The sequence below is a fragment of the Cyanistes caeruleus genome, chromosome 6, assembly GCF_971803275.1.
Source record: "Cyanistes caeruleus chromosome 6, bCyaCae1.hap1.1, whole genome shotgun sequence".
NCBI lineage: Eukaryota > Metazoa > Chordata > Aves > Passeriformes > Paridae > Cyanistes > Cyanistes caeruleus.
Genome location: NC_141706.1, coordinates 57,681,813 through 57,702,533, shown reverse-complemented (window position 1 = coordinate 57,702,533; position 20,721 = coordinate 57,681,813). Strand labels below are relative to the sequence as shown.

The 20,721-nt window shown below is 39.7% G+C and overlaps 1 long non-coding RNA gene across 1 annotated transcript in view; it reads left to right on the top strand.

Moving 5' to 3' along the window:
• LOC111929812 (uncharacterized) overlaps positions 1 to 20,721 on the top strand; it is a 173,179-nt gene that overhangs the window by 86,040 nt on the left and 66,418 nt on the right. Inside the window, exons 3-6 of the long non-coding RNA XR_015287742.1 lie at positions 8,696 to 8,802; positions 9,055 to 9,081; positions 9,465 to 9,566; positions 20,363 to 20,562. This is a non-coding gene — a long non-coding RNA (uncharacterized LOC111929812). The remainder of the gene's footprint in view (positions 1 to 8,695; positions 8,803 to 9,054; positions 9,082 to 9,464; positions 9,567 to 20,362; positions 20,563 to 20,721) is intronic.

Below are 20,721 nucleotides of genomic sequence, written 5' to 3'. Positions count from 1 at the left end.
TGGTGTCTAAGGCCCATTCCAACTCCTCAACATTCTATTCTGTGATTATGGCATCTCTATAGACATACAAAACTTACCAAATAGAAGGGCCATTTCTTCAAAAGCCTTCATAAATTTAGGTATTTGATGCTACATTTTGCTGCTTGTCCAGCCATGCCTTGTGGAAATAGTGCCAAGATGCAGAAAAGAGCATAGACTGTAGAAATGAGTAGGAATGGTGTGAAGGCTGGATTTTCTCCAGAACTTTTCTCTAAATCAGACACTTGATCTGAGATTCAGTGCCTTGATGCTTCAGGTATACAAGCATTTCCAAATATGTATACTACCATGAGTATATGTGTGATCAAATAAATTCATAATATGTCATGTCTTGAAGAGTTTGGTATTATATTTACCAAACTTTTTGCTTTGCTAGAGGCAGGATATTCTTGCCAGGTTTGAAGGTGTGTGTATACCTTCTAGGAAAATAAGAGAAAAATGTAGTGTCAAGAAAGGTCACTTCAAGCATTGAGTGAATTATTCAGGACAATTTGATTCTTATCTACCAGAAGATTTAATCTGAGAATATGGGCAGAGTATTCTCAGAGTGTGACGCAGGTAGGCCTTCTACCTCCTCTCTTGGTGGTTAAGCTGTTCATCTGCAGCGATGGATGCTGTAATTTAATTTTGCTTTGTGCTCTGGAAGTTTAGATTCTGCTGTCCTGTCTCTTAGGACAGGATGTGAACAATTAGCAACAGTGAGGTCTGCTGCAATGTGTTCTCATTTTTTCCTCTTTACACTTTTTTGCTTCAGAGGAGCTTTCTGTGGGTCTGATGCCCTCTCTGCCAGGGGCTTGTGCTAATCAGCTGGCTTTAAAGATGTTCAGTTTGGTGGTGGCCATTTAAGTGCTGCGTGCAAAATGAACCATTTTCAATACAAGGGGTGAGAACCTGCCTCACAATCATCCACTAAGTAGTCACACAAGCAAAATCAAATCATTGCTCAAACCCATGCCCTGTACAATCAAGACAGGACTTTGAATTTTTGTTCCTAACTACTCATGGGAGTACCTCAGCAATTACTTTTTGTATAATTCCAAAATGGAACCAGTCCAATAAGCCACTTCATGCAAACTACTGGAATGATAGTTGAGAGTGAAAGAGCAATAGACTAAGAATGATTCTCCAGCTTGATGTTAATGGTACTCACTTTGGAAGCTGTGGCTTCACTACAGTAGGACGGAGTCTTAGTATAACAGAATGAACTGTATATAAAATAGCAGAGAGAACAATCCCTTTGCAACAATTTTGTAAATCTTGTATTGTATTTCCTTGTCTTTTATGTTTGCATTTGCCAAATGTTTGCATTTTTCAAAAATGCTTCCTCTTGAGACACATGGAACATTTCATGTTAAACGAAGTACAGTGGGCTGGGTGGGGATAGTAGTGGTTTTGGTGTGGAAACCTGGAAAAATTGTGAATTTGGTTCAGTTTGAACCAGCATTCTTTTTCAACTGTTTGGCTTGGCAGCTGAACTGAAAAAACAGTTATTTGACAGCCCTAAGCCCTCCTTTGCAGTTGGACCCTTGTGTTTTACTAGGAAAATTGTAGCATTAGTCCCTGGAGCTGTTCATGCATGGCACAGAGGCATGAAATGGAAATCCCAATAAAATTTAGGGTCTGAAATTTTTGGAACTGGGGGAACTCTGAAGTGAGATTAAATGATGGCATCCTCAGTATGTGCACTACTGGACTCTCCAAGGACACACTGTTGTTTCCACAGATTCCCTCTGTCACTCGCTTGTCAGAAAGATATCTTTGATCCTTATGGGAAATATTAGGAGCAAAGCTCTTGACTTGTGTGCATTGTTAGCTGGGAACAGAGACATTCCTTTTTTTAACTTGTTCATTCCATGATGTAATGAGAACATTTTAAATGAGGACAAGCAAATTGCAAGCGCCAAACTTTTTCCTAGATGTTGCTTATAATCAAACACACCCAACCATGGTCTTAAATACCTCATAATTAAACATGCAAAAATGGAGACTTAATTTGAACATGTAAATTAATCACATGTTGTAACAATGGAAATTCATAACTGAAAATCCATTAGCAGACAACGCTGTTCCTCATTCTTTTGTTTACATGTTTATACTAATCACGCAATAGGATTTTTTGGTGCATGTCACCCTTTGAAAATCAATTCTGTATCAACTTAGGAGATGTGTTCCCATTTCTATTGTATAGCTTTGCTCTATAAATGCAAATAATTGCAAATTAAGCCCTAAATGTCTAAAGAACAGCAGGAGTGACCATTATTTGATGTATGATGCACATCATGTCGTTTCTGTGTCACTACTCTAGGGGTTAAATAAGTATCATGTTTTGGACATCTTAGGAAAATAATAAACAATGTAGCTCATCCAAAAAACATCTGCTCATATTTTTTTTTGTTAAATAGTAGACAAATATATTTAAAATGTGTTTTCAATTGTCTGCTAAGAAAATAAGTTTGCATAAAACCCACGCTTTTATCCTGAAAAAAATTGTGAATTTACCTTCTGTGGCAATTTAGAAAAAGCCAAAATTTATGCACATTGTGTATTTAGCAAGTAAAGAACTCAGTTACTGTGGTGGACTACATTAAACATAGATGGATGAGAATGAGGTCAGTGGAGTGAATACAAGCTGTACTCCTCAGAGCTACTGTGCATGCACATGGCCTTAAAGATGTTTACCCAATGGAAGTCTGTACTTGCCTGTGTATTTCAGTGCCTGTGCATGATAAGCCATGAAGCTTTGCCTAAAAAGCACTTGTGAAAGAAATATTATTTTCATATTTGCATTGTGGTTGGACACTAGCAGCACTTCTATTGATAGAATAGATTTATACAGTTGATATTGTACCTGGCTGTGAGGATCTGAATTCACTGGAGGGCTTGGGCTCTTTATCACCTGATGGTGACCCTGGTCAGTGAAGCCTTTTTCATTAACTTGGATCAGGCCTTGGAATCCCCCCGCATCAGCTAGTGCTTACTCAATTGAAAATATTGCCTTGAGCTTTCTCACTCATGCAGGAAATGTTCTTCTCAACTGAACCTCTTTGGTTTTATTGTATAAATCCTGCTTGAGCCTCAGTGTCCTGCTTCTTAAGGTACTATGCAGCTGTCTTGCACTCTTGATTTCATGCCACCCTCATGATACACCTCCCAATAGGTCAGACTTCCACTCTGTTGTTTTGTTAATCCCTTTTAAATAACCACATTTTATAGCGCTACTTACAGGAAATACCTCTCCAGTAATGCCTCTGAATCACAGCCTAAAATGTTGCTATATGCATCTTTAATTTAAAAACCCCCATATTGCCCTATTCTATATGCTAACATCATGTCTACAGACCCTGCAGTGAGTTATGGTTAAAACAAGGAGGAGATTTTTAAGGAAAGTTTCTCACCTTCTTGCAAAAGAAGTGCTAAATTCTGGTGGGAAGCACTTGGGCATACATAAGAGCTTGGACTGGTCACCTATCAAACCGAGGTCTAAGTAATGAAGGGGAGCCACACTGAAACAAAGTGTACTAAGTGTGAAGACAGGAAAGCATTTATAAAAATGCAGCAAACAGCTTTGTGATAATTAGTGGAAATGAGGTCACAGCCTTTCTGTCCTACATGAACCTTTTCTTTATTATTGTGGCATCACAGCTATGACTGAGTTTTTAGTGGACTAGTACCATTTCTCAGTTGTTTTTGGTTTCTCTTTTCTCACAGTAAGATGCAACTTAAATTCCTAAACTCAAAACCCCCAAAAATTCAACCCGCAAGCCTTAGTGGTATTTAGAGTTTATGTATTCTTTAACCAAAGGCCTTTGCATAACCAGATACTGGTACATTTTTCATTGAAATTCTTGAAGCTTTGGGCTTAACCACTGCTTCTTGCAGTGATATGCTTGAAAAAATGTCAAGTATGTAGCTGTAATGGAGGGCTGTGGAGTTGAGCTATGTCCATTTTCTGGAAGTGGTAGACTGGTGTCAAGGTGTAGATTGACCTCCAGCAGGGTCCTGGCTCCAGCTTGAAGAGTCCCGTGGTGACATCAGAACTTTGGTATCTATATTTAAACATTTTTTGTGTTATTGCCATTATTTCAGAGAAAAGCTGATGATCTGGCATGAATGAATCCACTACAGATATATCTGCTGGAGTAAGGAAAGAACTTTAAAACTTTATGAGTTGAGAATTACCTCATTCATTTTTCAAAGGTTATTAATTCTGAAACTTTTCTGTTGAATACAGGAGTAGACTTGGGTGTGTAAGGGAGAAGTTCTTCTAATTGTAGGCAAATGGACTTGATTTCTCAGAGAACAAGAAGGAAAAATATAGCAAAACCCTTGTTGGAACAAGAGATACAAAACCACTTAAAGAGGCTTGAGAGGAAAAGAAACACACAAAGGCTGGAGTTAAACAGAACTTAGTAGGATTTAGAAATGTACTTAGAAAAAATAATCCTCAAAAGAAAGAGAACAGCATCCCTTTCCACCCAAAATCAAAAAGGAACACTATTAAAATATTCTTAAACTTGTTCTTAAAGTATTTAGTTTCTTTTAATAACACTCATGATATGTTGAGTAGTCCAAAAGGATTGTGTGTGTATTGGCAAACCACAGTGACCTTTTGGATACTCAGTCTTCATCTAAGCGTGTTTCAGATATATGTGTGATAAACCTCATTTGCTAAATATGGGAGATTGATCTATTGTATAGCACAGAAGCTGTGTGTGATGTAATGAGAAATCTGATTATCAGGACCCTTTTACTGAGACCTTTCTGAAACTTTGTGATTGCTTTTCTTCTGGATCCCCTATACAATCTGCATTGCCATTCATTTTATTATGGAACACTATTGGGAGTGTTCCATACACTCCAAACAAAATTCAAGACCAGGCCTCTCTTTCTTTTTTTTTCTTTTTTGTTTTGTTTTGTTTTGTTTTGTTTTGACAATATTCTTGTTCAGGTACTGCTGTGAATGGGAACATCATCCATCAAGAAGCATAGGGTTCAACAGCCAGAGTCTGGAGCAAAATAATCTGGCACTGCTGTTCTGGGTAGTGGATCATTTGTAGCTTTAGACAGACAGAGTGCCTGATCTTTCAATCTCAGTTTCCCTTTCTGTAATATAGAGTGATGAGAATAATTTAATTCTTGTTATTACCTGACACAATATTTCTATTTACTACAGACAGATGCAATGGTATGGAAATAGCCTTAATGAGGATTGTTCAAAATCAGAGCATATCCATCATTCCTCATTTAATTGTTTCAATTTTTTTAGTGAAGAAATTGAGTTCATAATTGAAGAGACCAAAACATTTAAAGGTTGGGTTTGTATTCTGGAGAGTATTCAGAATTTCAAGAAAACTACCCCCCCACTGTTTCATTATGAGAAATATTCTAAAGGCTTTCCAAAAGTTTTGTCTTTATGCAGAACCACAGTCTGTTTATTTCTTCATGCCAAAGATGAGGTTTGGCACAGTGTTGTCCCATACCCTTGCCAAAAGCTCTCCTAAGAGCACACTCAGTTAGTTTATATTACTACTTTTGAGAAAGGAAACATTAAAGAACCCATATTTTTAATACAGTATAAAGGTCCTCTGAAGGCTGAAAATGCCTCCCTCTGGCCCCACCTCACTGCAAAGGACTAGGGTATGTGAGGGAAAAAGGAGTCCTACAGTCAAAGAGCTGTCTCTGTGTGAGGCCTGGGAGCGAGGACAGCTTCATGCTAACCCTCGTTTTCCTGCAGGCTACGTTTTCAAAAAGTGCTTCTAAGTGTGGTTGCCCAAGTGGAGACAACCATGGCTTCATTTTCAGCAAGTCTGGGCAATTTTAAACACCTGTTGATTCAAGTGAAGATGGACCTAGGCTGCCTCCTGCCAGTGTTTCCAAACTTCTGCAAGTGCAGGGTACCCAGTATCAGGTCTGTCCCTCTCCCTCTGTGTCCCTGATACACTGACACGTTGCCTTTGCAGCTTCTATAAAGGGTCACTAAGTCAGAGAAAGGCCATGGTTATTCTATTTATACATGTAAATGTAACTTGTATATAACTTGCATTTTCTCTGCTATTAAATTGGTATAACCTGTAACTGATGCCTGGAACCCTGGGCCTCTCCCTGCTACCTAGAATGATGTACCAGGCATAATTTTTAATTTTGGCTTTGGTATTGTCTTATATATTTGGGAAAGAGAAACTTGAGGGATCTGCTAACTCTGCTGCAGAGACTGCTGATCACTAAACCATTTCATTTAAATGCAAAAGGTTTATTTTTTTTAACTTCTGTGAAGTATTGAAATCTGAGATAATTCAAAATTTGAACAAAGAAGGCTATTGCCATAGAAATGACCGAGTTTGTAGCTGTATTATGCACAGAGTGAGAGAGCATTTTAGGTGATTTTTTGATGATCCTTGCATTGTAAAAGAAAAACGTAAGTACATGTATCTGTGCATCTGTGTATCCATTCATCCACTCAGAACTCAGACTGTACATTTAGAAATGGAAGCCAGCTGTTAAAGCTGTGTATCTGCCTCTTCCTGGGGTGTCCATTCAACCCCGCAGGCTGCATGGGGCAGGCACAGGCAGCTATCACAGAACTCAGCTGAAGCAAGGAAGACACTTTTTTCCATTTGAGTTCCCCACGCCATATGACAGCCAAATTTAATTTTCAAATATGCTTTTTCCCCCCTAAAGAAACTGCCAGTTCCAGAATTTCATGTTCAATCATCTTGTTCAACCACAATGCCTCTTCCTCCTAGCGATGAGTCCAAAGAATTTTCATTAGGTGGCTGAATATCCAGATGTTAGGCATGTCTGTGCAAAATCTGCATATTAAATCTGAGTGTCCAGTCTTGCATGGGTGGGATCCTTTCTCTTTTCTGTTAAGAATACCTGTCTTTGAGACCTATCAGAGTTGTGTTAGTGTGGATCAATCTTCAGTGTCTAGGCCCTTAACACTTTATATTCAAAGTTAACACTTGAGTTACAAAGCATTTCCAGTATGTTATGAAACTGAAAACATGCTGAAAATTCTTAAAGTATTCAAAGAGGGAGTTATTTTATAATCTGCAATTATGCTCAATACTGGTGTTTCTGGATATCATAGAAGTGGAAAACTTTAACGGGTTGGTCCTCCTGTCGTAACTTCACACTGATACTCAGATGTCAGTCCTTGGAGAACTTCGTCCTCTTTTCTGCTGTAAATAAATATTTTGTTTAGTTAGCCTGCTGGAGGATTTAAAAGGAAATCAACACGTTCTGTAGACTCAAAGAGTGAGGACTGTTTATTTGTAGATTCTGACTGCCTGCATATTACAGGCCGAAAAATATTCTTCTGTCACATCTGCACTGAGCCAAATTCCTTCCATGTTTGATTCAAGTGTTACCTGTAAATGTAAATTTGTGAACACAATTTCTTTTGTACTGATGTTGATTTTGAAAAACTTGCTCTGAGCTTGAAATGAATAAAGTGCAGTATCCAATGGCACTGGATTGTCTGGTTTTCTAACATGGGAGAAGCTCTAGATGGAGCCTCTCCAGTGTCTAGGAAATTCCCAACAGCTCAATACTGGTAGATTTTCTGAAGCCTAATAGGTTATAAACCTTTAATTTATTAGGGTTAAAACCTTTATTAACACCATTCTGTTCACCCATCCAGTGATTTTCCTGCATGTTGTTAAAAACTTGATTGTTTCTGAGGTGTCTGCTTTTATCAGATGTAGCTGGAATTGGTGATCATGTCCAAAAGATTTTTGAAGGGGTAAAATGCATGGAAACACTCATGCAGACAAAGCTTGACTGCATAAGATTTGTTTCCCTAGAGATCCGGCACCTATGCTGTTAGACACATCTGAACTTCTGTGGATTTTTGTATTCTATTCTTACTATCCATTAGAGAAGGAGAGATAAAAAAGTTTCATCAGATGCAAATTATCATTCCCAGAGAATATCAGCAATGACCAATGGAACAATTTCTTTCATACATTCTGGCTCTTTCTGAGGTTGTATTGCGTCATGGTGGGTCTTTGATAAATGTGTTTGAAATACACTGGCCTGATAGACGAAATGAGAGTTAGCAAATAATTTAATTTTTTGTCATATTTTGTCTTGTCAACAGCCAATAGGCAGGATGCAAGTGAAATGTTGAGACTCTCTTTGCCTTCACTTCTGTTTGTATTTGCTGTATCTGAAGATGCTCCTGGATCTTGTTACAAAAATACTTTTCATTTAGAAATTCAGACCTCCTCTGATGTAAGCCCCAAACATTTCCATTTCTAAGTGCAAGAAGTTGATCCCTATGTAATTATGAAGTGGTGCCAGGTTCTAACCACACTACCTTACCTACCCTAGTCCTTTGGAAATGTTTTACTTGCAACAACTTTATATACCAAACATGTTTGTTTAATGAAAATGTTGTTATGATAACTATAAACAACATATTTTTTATATGACTAATGTTTTCATGAAGTTGGTTTCATTTTCACAGGTCACTGCTTCCTTTTCCTGCCTCACAAACAGTTTTCTCAATCATTTTGGGCACTGAGTTGGTGCCTCAGCACTTGGATCTGTGTCATATGATTTGATCTTCTTTTCAGTGTTCTCCTATTTGTCCCTGTCCATGTGCTGTTTTTTCTGACACTATTTTTTTTCTTCTTGTGTCATTTTATGACAGTGTTTCTCCATGATGTGCTTGTTAAGAGGTGAAATATCTGGAAAAAAAATAGACTTTTTGTGAGAATAAAAAAAAAAGAAAAAAAAAAGAAACTGACCAATAAGAAAGTAAGTAATTTTATTTTTTCTAATTTCTAATGTCTTATGTGCGTGTGTGTTGTTATCTTAAAATCTACATTCATGACTTTATCTACAACATAAGGCATATTTTGTAAATGAGCTTAAACAGTCTATCAAATTGTAATTATTCATGAATAGTCTCTCTTTATTGCTAATGATATGCATCACACTAACAGAGTTTGATATACTGGTTATACAAATAAAGTTCATCTGAGGTAACACAGTTTATTCCTTTCTCAGGCATCCAGCCTGGATCTCAGCTGCAAAGTAAGTACCTCTCCACATCTCATTACCAAAATAGCAACCTTCTTAATCCTTTGCTGTGAAGAACAAAGGTTCGATTCAGTCTCTGGAGCAGAAATAGGATCTTATTAATGCACTGGCAACTACAGTGTTGTTATTTTTGTTAGAAAAGAGAGAAACAGGAATTTGCTGATATATGTTAGATTAAGGACTGTTATTGTTTTGAGATTAATTGGATTGTTAGCTGGGCCTTTCCGATGTCAGCTGAAAATCTACAAAATACCTTGCATTTTAATATTCTGGATGAGATCAGGAGCTACTTCCTGGAAGCTCACTTCTATTCTTTGTGTTTGTTCTGAAAGAATCACTGAGGCTATCAGTTAAATGGTGTGTTGTTTTCTGTACAGGGAGAAAAGTTCTTGTGCCTGTCTTGCCTGGAGTGCTGGCCTTGCTGGACTCAACCCATTTGCCACCAGTGGATTAAAACTGAGACCCAAAACACCAGCGAGGTACCTCATGCTCAGCCCTTGGGGAGGTCTGTGCACTGGCCGAGTGTCGAGGCTTGAACATGTTACAACAGACCCATGAATTCACATTTTGAAGTGTTAGAGCTCCAGTGATGTTTTATGGAGCCTTTTCTTTCTTTCAAAATATTTGCAGTCATGTAGTGTTGGGCTGCAGTGGGCTGTAACATTTGGGATCCCTGTGGAGTGGACTCTCTCTGGCAGCTCATCAGGATGAAAACTGAAATTAGGATTGCAGAGAAGAACCAGAGAAATTCCACTTGGTGAATTAAATGTTATTGAGCTTGAGGACCTGGAAAAGAGTTAGTGATGTATCTGGGTGAACTCCCAAATTGGTATGAATGACAGGCATAGAAGGTATTGCTTAGAGCAAAAATGCAGTGTAACAGATCTGTTGAGACCAGCAAACAGTTTCTGGAAATGACTGGTGCTTGATAGTTCTTAGTGATAGGCAAATGGCATACTCCAAATTACGTGTGGTCCATTGTGTAATTCTGTGTGGGTGTGGACCTTTGCAGGTTATTGGCCTATGCCACCTGGCACAAAATGTGTTTGCTTAAGTCTTAGCATGTAGAACTTTGGGTGTTTGTCTTCATGTGTATGTGAAAGGTTCAGGGTTAAGTGAGGGAGAACTAACCAGAAACTGAGATCAGCAGAAGCATTCTGGATAACTGCTCCCAGGCCTGAGTAATGAGGACCATTAAGATGGCATTTGCAGTGAACCTCAACTCCCTGCTTTTATTCCTCATGGTTAGGGCAAACCCTGTGTTTGGCCTGCAGGAGATATGTCAAGATAGACAAAGATATGTCTATTGATGGAGTATGCAGCCCGAGACTTGTGGCTTGAGTATGTGAACTTCTATTTGTGAGTTGGAAGAGATTTCTGAGCATAGTCTAAGGCAATTATGTAGTATTAATTGCTAATTTATCCTGATTGTCCATGTCACCAGAAGGCTTTAAGTATCAAGTTTTGATAAAACAAGAATGTTTGAAGTACCAATAGGATATTTGGGCCCAAGTCTGTTCTCTGTTATACCACTGCAAAGTTGGAACACTTGTGTTGACTTCTGAGTGACAAAGCAAAGCAGGACTGGACCTGAGAGACGAAGTTGCCTGTGTGTGCCTTGGGCAGTGAAACAGCTGACTGAAGAAACAGCTCATGTACTGCTTGCATTTCCCCTTGATGGTTTCCAGCTGTCCTCTTATCCTTGGCATGCAAAACATTAATTAGTTTCAGCTTATGAAAATAAGTATGAGGCAGTGTGTGCTACCCACCTTAGAGTGCTGCACATAAACAAGGCACTGCAAACAACGAACCGTGCTCACAAATGCTAAGTGACATTGTTGTTATTAAGCCAGGGGCTGAGTAAAAATAAAGTTTCTTTGTTGCTAAACACAGTCTAGATGGTTTCTCAGCCTGGCAGTAGAGGAAGACATGCTTACATGCAGGAGATCAGTGTGTATTGCACCTGAGCCATTCAGCAGAGGGTCACAGACATCATGCTTTCATCTCCACAGGTCTTTTAGTATTAACTGAGGCAAGAGATGGGAAAGAGCTAAATAGGACAGTAAAAGAAGAAGGTATTTCTTTTTTATTCAACCCATAAACACATATTTGTAGGCTATTAACAGTTTGGGGGGGTTTTGTCATTGTAGTTCTTGCACATTTTCAGATTTGGGTTCCTAGACAGCTTTGTAAGAATTTGTAAGTATAAAATGTACTCAAAAAGTTCACACACCTTAATTTTCAAACCTGTTAGTTTATTGTCACAACACAAGACTGAATAAGTACTTTTGTGCTGCTGCATTAAGATCTGCCACTACCTTGCTGCCCAAGTTGGAAGGAAAGTATTAGCAGAAACTAACTGAAATCAAGAGATGCAGGAGAAAATGCATTAAGCAAAGCATGAAAATCCCAATGTCTTAGCACCATTGCTAAAGGAAGATTTTGCTGAATTGGATGGACTGCTACTGACTTTGTTTAAAGCAAATTGAAAAGTGAAACAAATGCAAATTTAAGTGAATACTAGAGACAGTGGACAAGGTTATGCAAAAGTTGGAATATGTATGGATGCTGCAGTCATGATGGAAGAATTTCTGCAAAAAGGAAAAGAAGGTGTTGACAGGTTGGTGTTGCCCAAGTAGAAGTGTTGTATAAGCCTGGAGAAATTATCCCTATGATTTAAAAATATAAATAATAAATGAACTACAGATACTTGTGTGGACAGTAATGAGTCTGGACAAATATACTACTAAAAAACCAATGATTACTTAAGATTACTTGGAAAATGAATCATACTGGGATCATCAAAGAACAAAATTAGATGAATTGTGGTTGAAAAATATTAAATGGTTTTTTTGGTTTATGGTCATAGAATGTAACTGTGATGAAGTTGTGTTATGATGGTGGAGGAGAAAACTGAGAAGAAAGCAGAAAACATGTTTGGAAGGGTAGGTAGAAGTGTCTTGTATGAATTCCCTGCCTTACATTTAACTCCTGATGCCATTGAGAGCAGAAGTGCTGCAGATCTCCAAGCAGGTAGTTTCCACGTAATTTATTGCATTAAACTAGATATACATTGAGTAGAGGTGGTGGACAAACTCACTGTTATGTGTTTTGCTATAAAAATGGTGAGTGAAAATCTCTATCCTGGGATCAAGAAAGGGCTGGAAGAGACATGGTGGAGCTTCACTGTAGGCTGGGGCTGTAGGTGAAAGTGGATAACATTCAGAAGCAATCCAGTTTTTATTGATCATTTTCACATTTTACTGTAGAAAGATAAAGCAATGCACACTTTGTGTGCATTGTAAAAAGTCCGATTCTATCAAAGCATCTGATGTTTATCTCATTTCTAAGATGGGTGCTGGTGTAGCAAATCTCATGTGTTGCCTGATTGCCATGATCTTAAGCAGAGGGTTTTCAGACTGCAGTGCTGAATTTAAATATGTCTATCTCATCCATTCAGTAATACTTTGTGAGGTGCTGGTATTCCCCAGGGACCTGTCACCCTACAGAATATGGGAAATTAAATGAGTGAAAGGAGTTTGGTAGACCACATATTGATTTTATGTTTTCTTGAGGAGGTGAATCCTGGAGGAACACATGCTTTTGAGCAGGAGGACACTCTGTCTTAGTGGAGCAAGACTTTGAAGTTGGGAAAGGAAAACCAGGAAGAGTTTTGATACTCAAAATAAGGAATAGTCATATCAATCTAGAAAACAAAGGAAACTACCATGTTCTGGCAGGCCTTCCAAATTAGTGAGCAAAGCCAGCCTTTATTGAACTGTGAGAATATTGCTCAAGATTCATCCTGCATTTCTACTCCTAACTGCCTGAGTCATTGAAGGTATGTCTACTCAGGGTTTGGCAGGCAGATACCAACTCACTCTGTCTATGCTCCAAGCTGGCTGGATGAAAGCTCCCTGGGAATGGGAATCTGTGTGGCCATCATTAGTATATGGCTGAGCCTGAACTGATAAGTTCTGCTGGGAAGCAGAGTATTTTCATTTGGGATCAGAATTAGACGGTTGCAGTTACAAGACTTTAGGATCACAGGCAACTTCTATCAAGCCATCTTGGAGGATTTGCAGATGGAATTGCATCTTTTTGCAAATCTGCCATGGAATTTCATCCTTAATATGGTAGAACGGTTAGCCAGATGTGACCTGGAAAAATGGTGCCCTAAAGGCAGCACATTCTTTCAAAAGAAATCTTGAGTAAAAATCCAGAGACAAATTCCAGCTTTAGCAATTTGCTTTCAGATGCTTTCTGTCAGGTCTGAGGATTGATGTATGCTAGTGCTAAAGACTGTATATTTGAATCTAAATCATGTTTAGATTCTAAGTCCATGGGAAGGACTGTGCACAAATGAGCACCTTGCAGTAATAGCTGCCTGAATTAAATGTCCCTCCCTATACAGTCCATTACACAAAACACTTTCTCCCTTGTTTACAATGAATGGAAAGTGCTAATGACAGCTGATTTATCCGATGTCTCAGGCTCCTGAGTCACTTAGGTACTTTTGAAGATGTTCTCTTTCAAATTACTTTCTGTAATTTATTTCCATGCCTCTGATTTTCAGACAAAAAACCCTGTTCCTAAATAAATGCATGAGTGTTTAAAAATTATTTTGTCCTTAGCCTCAGGAGTCCATTAGTTGCTATGTTCTGGAAGCAAATGAAAACAGTGCATTCTGTAGGATATAAAACTATTCTTTACTGTGGCAGTGGATCACTGCAATCATTAGATTAATACCAACTATTATCATCCAGGATGCTCATCTGGTTTTACTGAGCTTTGTTAACAAAATGGAAATGATTAAAGTCATCCTGTCTGTCCCTCTAAAGTTGTGCCTGTGAATGAGTCACTGTTTTACAAATGGGTGTTGCCAGACACTGATATTGAATACGGCTCCAGCCGTCAGAGCTCTGGGTCCAGCACCACATTCTTGGAGTCCAGACTGGAACACTGAAATTCCCATTGAAATCTGTGGGAATTCTGCATGGCCAAAGCCCAGCTACCTTTATGGCTGGCTGAGGCAGCTTAGAGAGAGCTGTAATTCTATGCATGTAGTAGCTTGGGGACACAATGTGAATTTCATGCATCTCTTCACTTAGTCACTTGAAACCCAAGATGGAATACCACACTCCACTTAGGCTCTGTTTGCTTGAGGTCAGCTGAGTGCCCAGTGCTGCCTCTGGACGTGACACCTTCCATCCCGCTGGCAGAGCTGTGACTGTGGTTTCTGTGCTCCCTGGGCACAAGAGGTTTTTGCACTGAGCAAACCCCAGTGTGTCAGTAGCTGGCCTGCCCTGCCCGCTGCAGTGGTCCTGGCTGGCTGCACCAAGGGTGGAATATCCTTCAGCCTTTTCACAGACATGGAGTTGTTTGCATGTCCCAAAAATAAACGGCTCCCAAAGATCTTGCGGAGTTGTTCACAGTTAGCTGTGTCCTATGGGCAAGGTAGATCCAATAGTTAATTTTGCTTGTTTGCCTGACATATGAGACAGGGACTGAATAGTCCTGGCTTTGGGGAATTTCACATCTGGATTCAAACTCTTTATGGCTACTGTTCCCTAATCTGTGCCATGGGCTGTTCCCAAGTCATAGTTCTGTACTTTTCCAAGCTTTGTGTTTCATATCATCCCCTCGGGGTCATTTGTAAAAGTGGGAGGGCCAGATTGGTAGTTGCAAGAAAGAGAAGTCTCATCACTGACGTCAATGCAGCTCTTCCACTTTAGCAAGGGATCAGGCCCATCTACCAGTGTCACGGTCTGCTGGGGAGGAGGGGAGGCAGCCTCAGAAGTGTTGGGTTTGCAGTTCGCCAAGTGACAAACAGAGAATCTGAGTGCGGTAGCCAGGCATGTTACAAAACACGCTGTTGGAGAGACAGCTCTCTCTGGAGGCTTCAGCCTTGATTTACTTACTCCTGGTCGTTGTCCTGATATTCCATGGTTTTCAGACAATTAAAAAAAAGCTTAATATATGGACTTCTGTGAGGATAATTGGCTGAGACCCCTTTTGGGATTTCTGGGTGGTTTCATGTGGTATAGGAGGCCAGTTGTTGGCATAGCTGCTTTTGTGCAGCTGGGTAAGGCTGTAGTGGAAAATGCAAGGCTGGTTGCTTTGTGTTACCAAATGTAACAATCATAGGTTTAAAGTAATTTAAAGCTTCCAAACATTTTACAAATCTTCATATATTTTAAATAATTTTGAAAGCGTGAATTTAAGGGAATGATCTTCAGTTGAAAGGAAAGGAGTCTGAAAGATCTGAGTAAGGCAGAAAAGAGCTCAGGTTTTCTCAGGTGCAAAGGGGAGTAGAGGAGGGGCGAAAGGCCACAGAGTTTCCAGAACTCTGCCCATTTCTTCTCCTGTGCTTTTGCTCATCTGAACAGTCTCTTCAGAAATCAGCAATTGGAAACACATAACAAGTAATTCTCTTTGCCAGGTAAATGGGAACAATAGTTGAGTGGGAAAGAATGAATCACTGCCATTAACAAGAAAACTAGGGTTGCTCTCATCATCAACACAATGCAGTGTCTATTCTCAAATGTCAGGGCTAATAACTCATCATTTACAAATTAGACTTAACCCCCTCCCACACAAACCCACATAGCCCTTGCTAGCCTTCAAGCTTAGGTTATAGCTGCCTTTCTCTGAGGGCTACCAATAAAACCTTCAAAATACATATCCTCCAGACAGTCTGGCTTCTTTCAAGATCAAATACTCCTCCCCTTTTCCCTCTGGATTTTGTTTTAATTACAGCTCCATCACTGAAAAATGTGGAAAGCCCATCTAAGGCCCTAATTATCCTTAATGTAAGAGGACCATTATTGTCTACAGATGAAATGAATAATACAACCAGTAAGAAAGATTCCAAAGTTTTGATTACCTTAATAAATTCCTAAAAGTGAAGGAACTCACAGATCTTTATCCAATGCAACCACAAATTATTAATGCAGGTGGGAGTATCAAAAGCCAGAGTGTTTCAGCTGGCATCTTACATCTGTTGAGATGGTGTTTTTCATCCAGTGTACTGATGGATTATAACTATAGCCCCCCAGAAAAGGTGTAACAAGGATGCCAGTTTCCTAGATAACCATCATGTAGGTGTAGAACATGAGATGCTGCTAATTTCAGACGTTCATCAGGATATTAATAACCTCCATACTTTGAAAGTAATGGGCTTGTTTGAATTCTTGGTCCTGAAATATAGAAAATATCCAGGATATGTTTTTTATTCAGGATGGCTTTTAAAATGAAGTTAAAACAGGTAGCAGGGGAAAAAAACCCTACAGAAACAAAATTCAGACTTTTAAGCAGATTCAATTTAGCAAATTCTGGTTGCCCAGTCTGACACCAGCAGTTTTTTATTAACGAATAAATCATTCTTTCTTTCTCTGCAGATTGAGAATTCTTCAAAGTGATTTACGCACAATTCTTAGCACAGCTGTTTGCTGGGGGTGTGTGCTCTGTGTGGGGGATCTATCAGCAGTCTGGCTACCTCTGTGTGATCTTGGGTAAGGCCTGGATAAAAATCAAAGGCCAGATTGTTCTGTTTTTCCAAATGTGTTGCCTGGGGCCTGCTAATTAATAGAATGTCTAGGAATGTCATACATCTATTGAAAAAAAAGCGTCACTTGAAAATTGCTATTGTTTTAATTGAATGTTGTCATTTTCACATAGTGACCAGTATCTCAGCCTACCAGTCTTCTTGAAAGAGCAAACTGGAACATGGAAAAACTGGACAATCATAGGGAAATGCTGCCTGTTTTTAAGTTATTTTTTAACGTCGATCTCACAGAGTCATAAATGCTCTCACATGTTGACTGGGGGCCTTATCCTGAAGTCCAGGCTTGTGTTTCATTCTTATGAATTATTCCAACATAAGCCAGTGCTGGAGGCTGACTGTAAACAGGGGTTAGAGAATTGAGCTGATTTTGACCTAGCAATGGAGCATAACTCTGTAAACATTTGCCGGAGATACGGCACTTTGTGTCATAGGCAGGCCAGCTGAAACTCTGAGGTTGTGCATGGCAGTAGGCATGCAGGGATGGCTAACAGTAAGTGCTTGCAGGATTGGGTGGTAGGTGGTCCTAATTTATTTGCTGTTTTAACAAAAATCTGGGATTTGTTATGGAGTGAGTTAGTTCCTCTGGGAAAGGTGGGTGTAACTTGTCAGGACATGAAGGATAACTAACCTCAGACATTTGGGAAGTTGTGTGTGTGTGTGTGTGTTTTGATGCATATGATTTTGTTATGTAAAATAGTGAGGCTCACCCCCTGCTCTGCCTGTGGGTTTCTGCACAGTTCTTTTGAAGGAGAAGGGTAGCTCATATGATGAGGTGAGAAAGAAGATGAATGGAAATAGAAACCAGGAGGAACCACTTCTTCAGCTGAATAGTTATAAGTGCTTCTAGAAATCAAAAATTTTTGTCCTGTTTCACTGGGCATATACAGGGAAAATCAGAAAATTATCTAAAGGTTACATCTTGATTTTTACAAATTTATTTGGCCACAATTTATTTGTACATGATGAGACACATTTTGTATGATGTCTGACTGTAAGCATTCCCCAAATGCACCACATGCAGTCAAATTAAGCTAAAACCCTTCTTTTTCTTCTCTGTGTAAGTCTTGGATGGGAAGCTGGTATTCATTTGATGTGTTTCAGTGCATTAGTGCAAAGGTGTGTGCTTTGGACCACAGGTATAATTTTGAAGGCTTCTTATGTTGAAAACTTGCTCAGTTGGCAAATAGATCATTCAGTGCTATGTTTTCTGGGAACCCAGCAAAGATGATGGCATTTTGGAGGCGGAAAGAATCAATAGGGAATGAGGGGGAGTATCTTTTTATCTGTCAAATGCAGTTGTGGTATCTCTGCAACACTGTGCTTTAAGTGCAGTGTGCTGGTCTTGGCTTTTATTAGAGTTCTGGAAGAGTTTTGTGCACTGCACAGTCTGATTGACAAAGAGGTTTTCTGTCCTCGAATGACCTTCTTTTAATTTTTAAAAAAATTCAATAAAAGTTCAGCCACACAGCAAGGGATGAATTTAAAGACTGCACACCATGTGACAGTGGTAAAACTTTCATAATAGCCGTCATATTTGTTGGTTTAAAAATCAACTTCATTGTCATAGTTAATAGTTTGCAGCTGCTGTAGAACAGAGGCAAATTGCTATGTATGTGTCAGCCTTAAATGCAAGTGAGATCCACTGACTAGGACGACTGGGTTAGTTTTTCCTATCTATTGGTAGTATTGCTGATCATCATCTCTACGCGATGAGAGGATTTCATTGCCACATTTCAGCACTGCTGAGCTGATTATGTGATCCTGCAAGTAAAACAAACTTGTTTTCAGTGTCCTGCCAAAATATACTCCACAACATCCCATTAAAAAGGCTTCCAGGGTCATGTGTAAGTAGGTGCAACCCCCTGCAAATCTATGGGGTATCATCAGCATTGATTTAACTAATGAAGGTAAGTTATATGAAAAGTGTTAAAGAATCAGAATTTAGCACCTAATGTGAAGCTCAGTAATAAAAGCCTTTTTGGAAGATCACAAGGTAAGTTCTCTGCCAACTTATAACATATTAAAGTAGTGATAATTTGCACCAGGTTCATATAAGATGGGAATGGGAAGCAGATGAAACAACTCTGTCTCTGTCATGATGGTGATGCGCAGAAGGCGTGTAAAATCAAAACAGTCCAATGGTCAAAGTGTAGCAAACAGGCTGGGCAGGCAGAGGAATATATGAAGTGTCTGTTGATTATCCTGGACTGAAGGCTATCCAAAAAAGCCTCCCTATGGCACTGGGAGTTGTGGCAACCATGGATAATTATGTCTAAAGGTTGCTGTTGTGCATTTCAGCTGGGCAAATGTAGTGTTACTTAGATTTAGGGAGATCCTACTTTGCTTCTCCTCCTCCTTACTTTGTCTGCTGTTAAAGTAGAACTTAGTTTAAACTGTGGACCTAAAGCTGCAGAATGATATGTGAGGGGTATCCCTTTGAAGTGGCCTCAGAAGGACTGTGGTGATTTAAAGCAGAGCATCCCTTGGTGTTTTGGGCACCTGTCTCTGGAGAAGTCACGGAGTTCAGTAGGTGCAGGTCGGGCTGCCTAGGATGCTGTGCTCTCATGGCTGAGGGTCAGCTTCTCCTTCAAGACAGTAAATAGTAGAGGAGCAAGAAATGACTGAGCTTACAAGAACACAGTACTTTTAATGCTGAAGTCAAATGCTCAGAGCCTAAATGGTGGGAAAATTTCCCCAGGGAAGAGGCAGCCCACACAGTCCTGCACTGGATTACTGTTAGTGCTACTTCACTTATTTGGTTGAGATTTCTCATGTGTTTCCTGGGCCAGAACCTGACCCTCAGGTCTCATTTGCAGCTCAGAGAATTTCAGTTTGGCATTTCTGTGAACATTGTGTAATTGCAATAAATTCAACTCTTGTTATTCCTTCAAACTTGGATAATTTGTCAATGTGCTAGTTTATTTTATTCGCATAGAGACCGTCACTAGCACTGAAGTCTAAAGTAAATACACGGGATATCTCATTAATCTGTGTTTTTTTATTTTTTTGTTTTTTTTTCTGCTGGCCTTCTGTCTTTATTGGTTTGTGAAGGTTGCTTTGTTTTACAAACAAATGAAAGTGTACACAAGAAGATGGGTGGAACCTTCAAAGCACCCTGTTCAGTGTGTGAGAGCTCTAGGAGAGTGGCTTTGCAGTCTGAGGATGCCACTCAGTAGATACCTCCCCCCATTTCTGAAGTATATTCTGCATCCTCTTGATGGAGTTTCCTAGCCCTGAGGAGTGAGAGACATCTGGGCTGAGCCCTGGTTATTTGTCAGCCAATTCACAATTAGACAAAATGTCTTTCCACAGAAAAAGCAGAGAGGGAAGGAAGATCATAGAATCATAGAAAGGCTCAGGGCCTCATCCAACACGGGACTGAACACTTGTAGGGCATCTACAACTTCTGTGGGAAATCTGTTCTGTGTCTCACCACCCTCAGAGTAAAGATATCTTTTCCAACATCTAACCTAAACCTCTCCTCTTTTCATCTAAACCCCTTGTTCCCCCTTGCCACTGTCATATGGCCATTTAAAATGCCATTCTCCCTCTTTTATTTTTTTAAATAAGCCCCCTTTAAGTACTGGAAGACAGCAATGAGGTCTTTCCAGAGCCTTCCCTTCTCAACTCTCTCAGCATTTCTTCACAGGAGAGGTGCTCCAGCACTCTAATAATTTTTGTGGCCTTCCTCTGGACTTGCTCCAACAGGTCCATGTCTTGTGCTGGAGATCAGCTGGATGCAGAACTCCAGATGGGGTCTCATGAGAGCAGAGTAGAGGAGCAGGACCACCTCCCTTGACCTGCTGGCCACACTGCTTTGGGTGCAACTCAGGATGCTGCTGGCCTTCTGGACTGTGGGCATACCCAAGATATACTGTTGTTAAAGAGGTGGAACAGATGTTTGGAAGGTAACAGCTATAGATGTGTTGGAACTACCCCTTTAGTATTAGACCTGCATCTATTTTTCTGCCTTTTGGGACAGAGGAACTTGCAAGTTCTTGACCAATAGTTCTCTGTCTCCAACATCCCCGAGTGTTTGCTGAAGATCGTGGACAAACAGCCACATT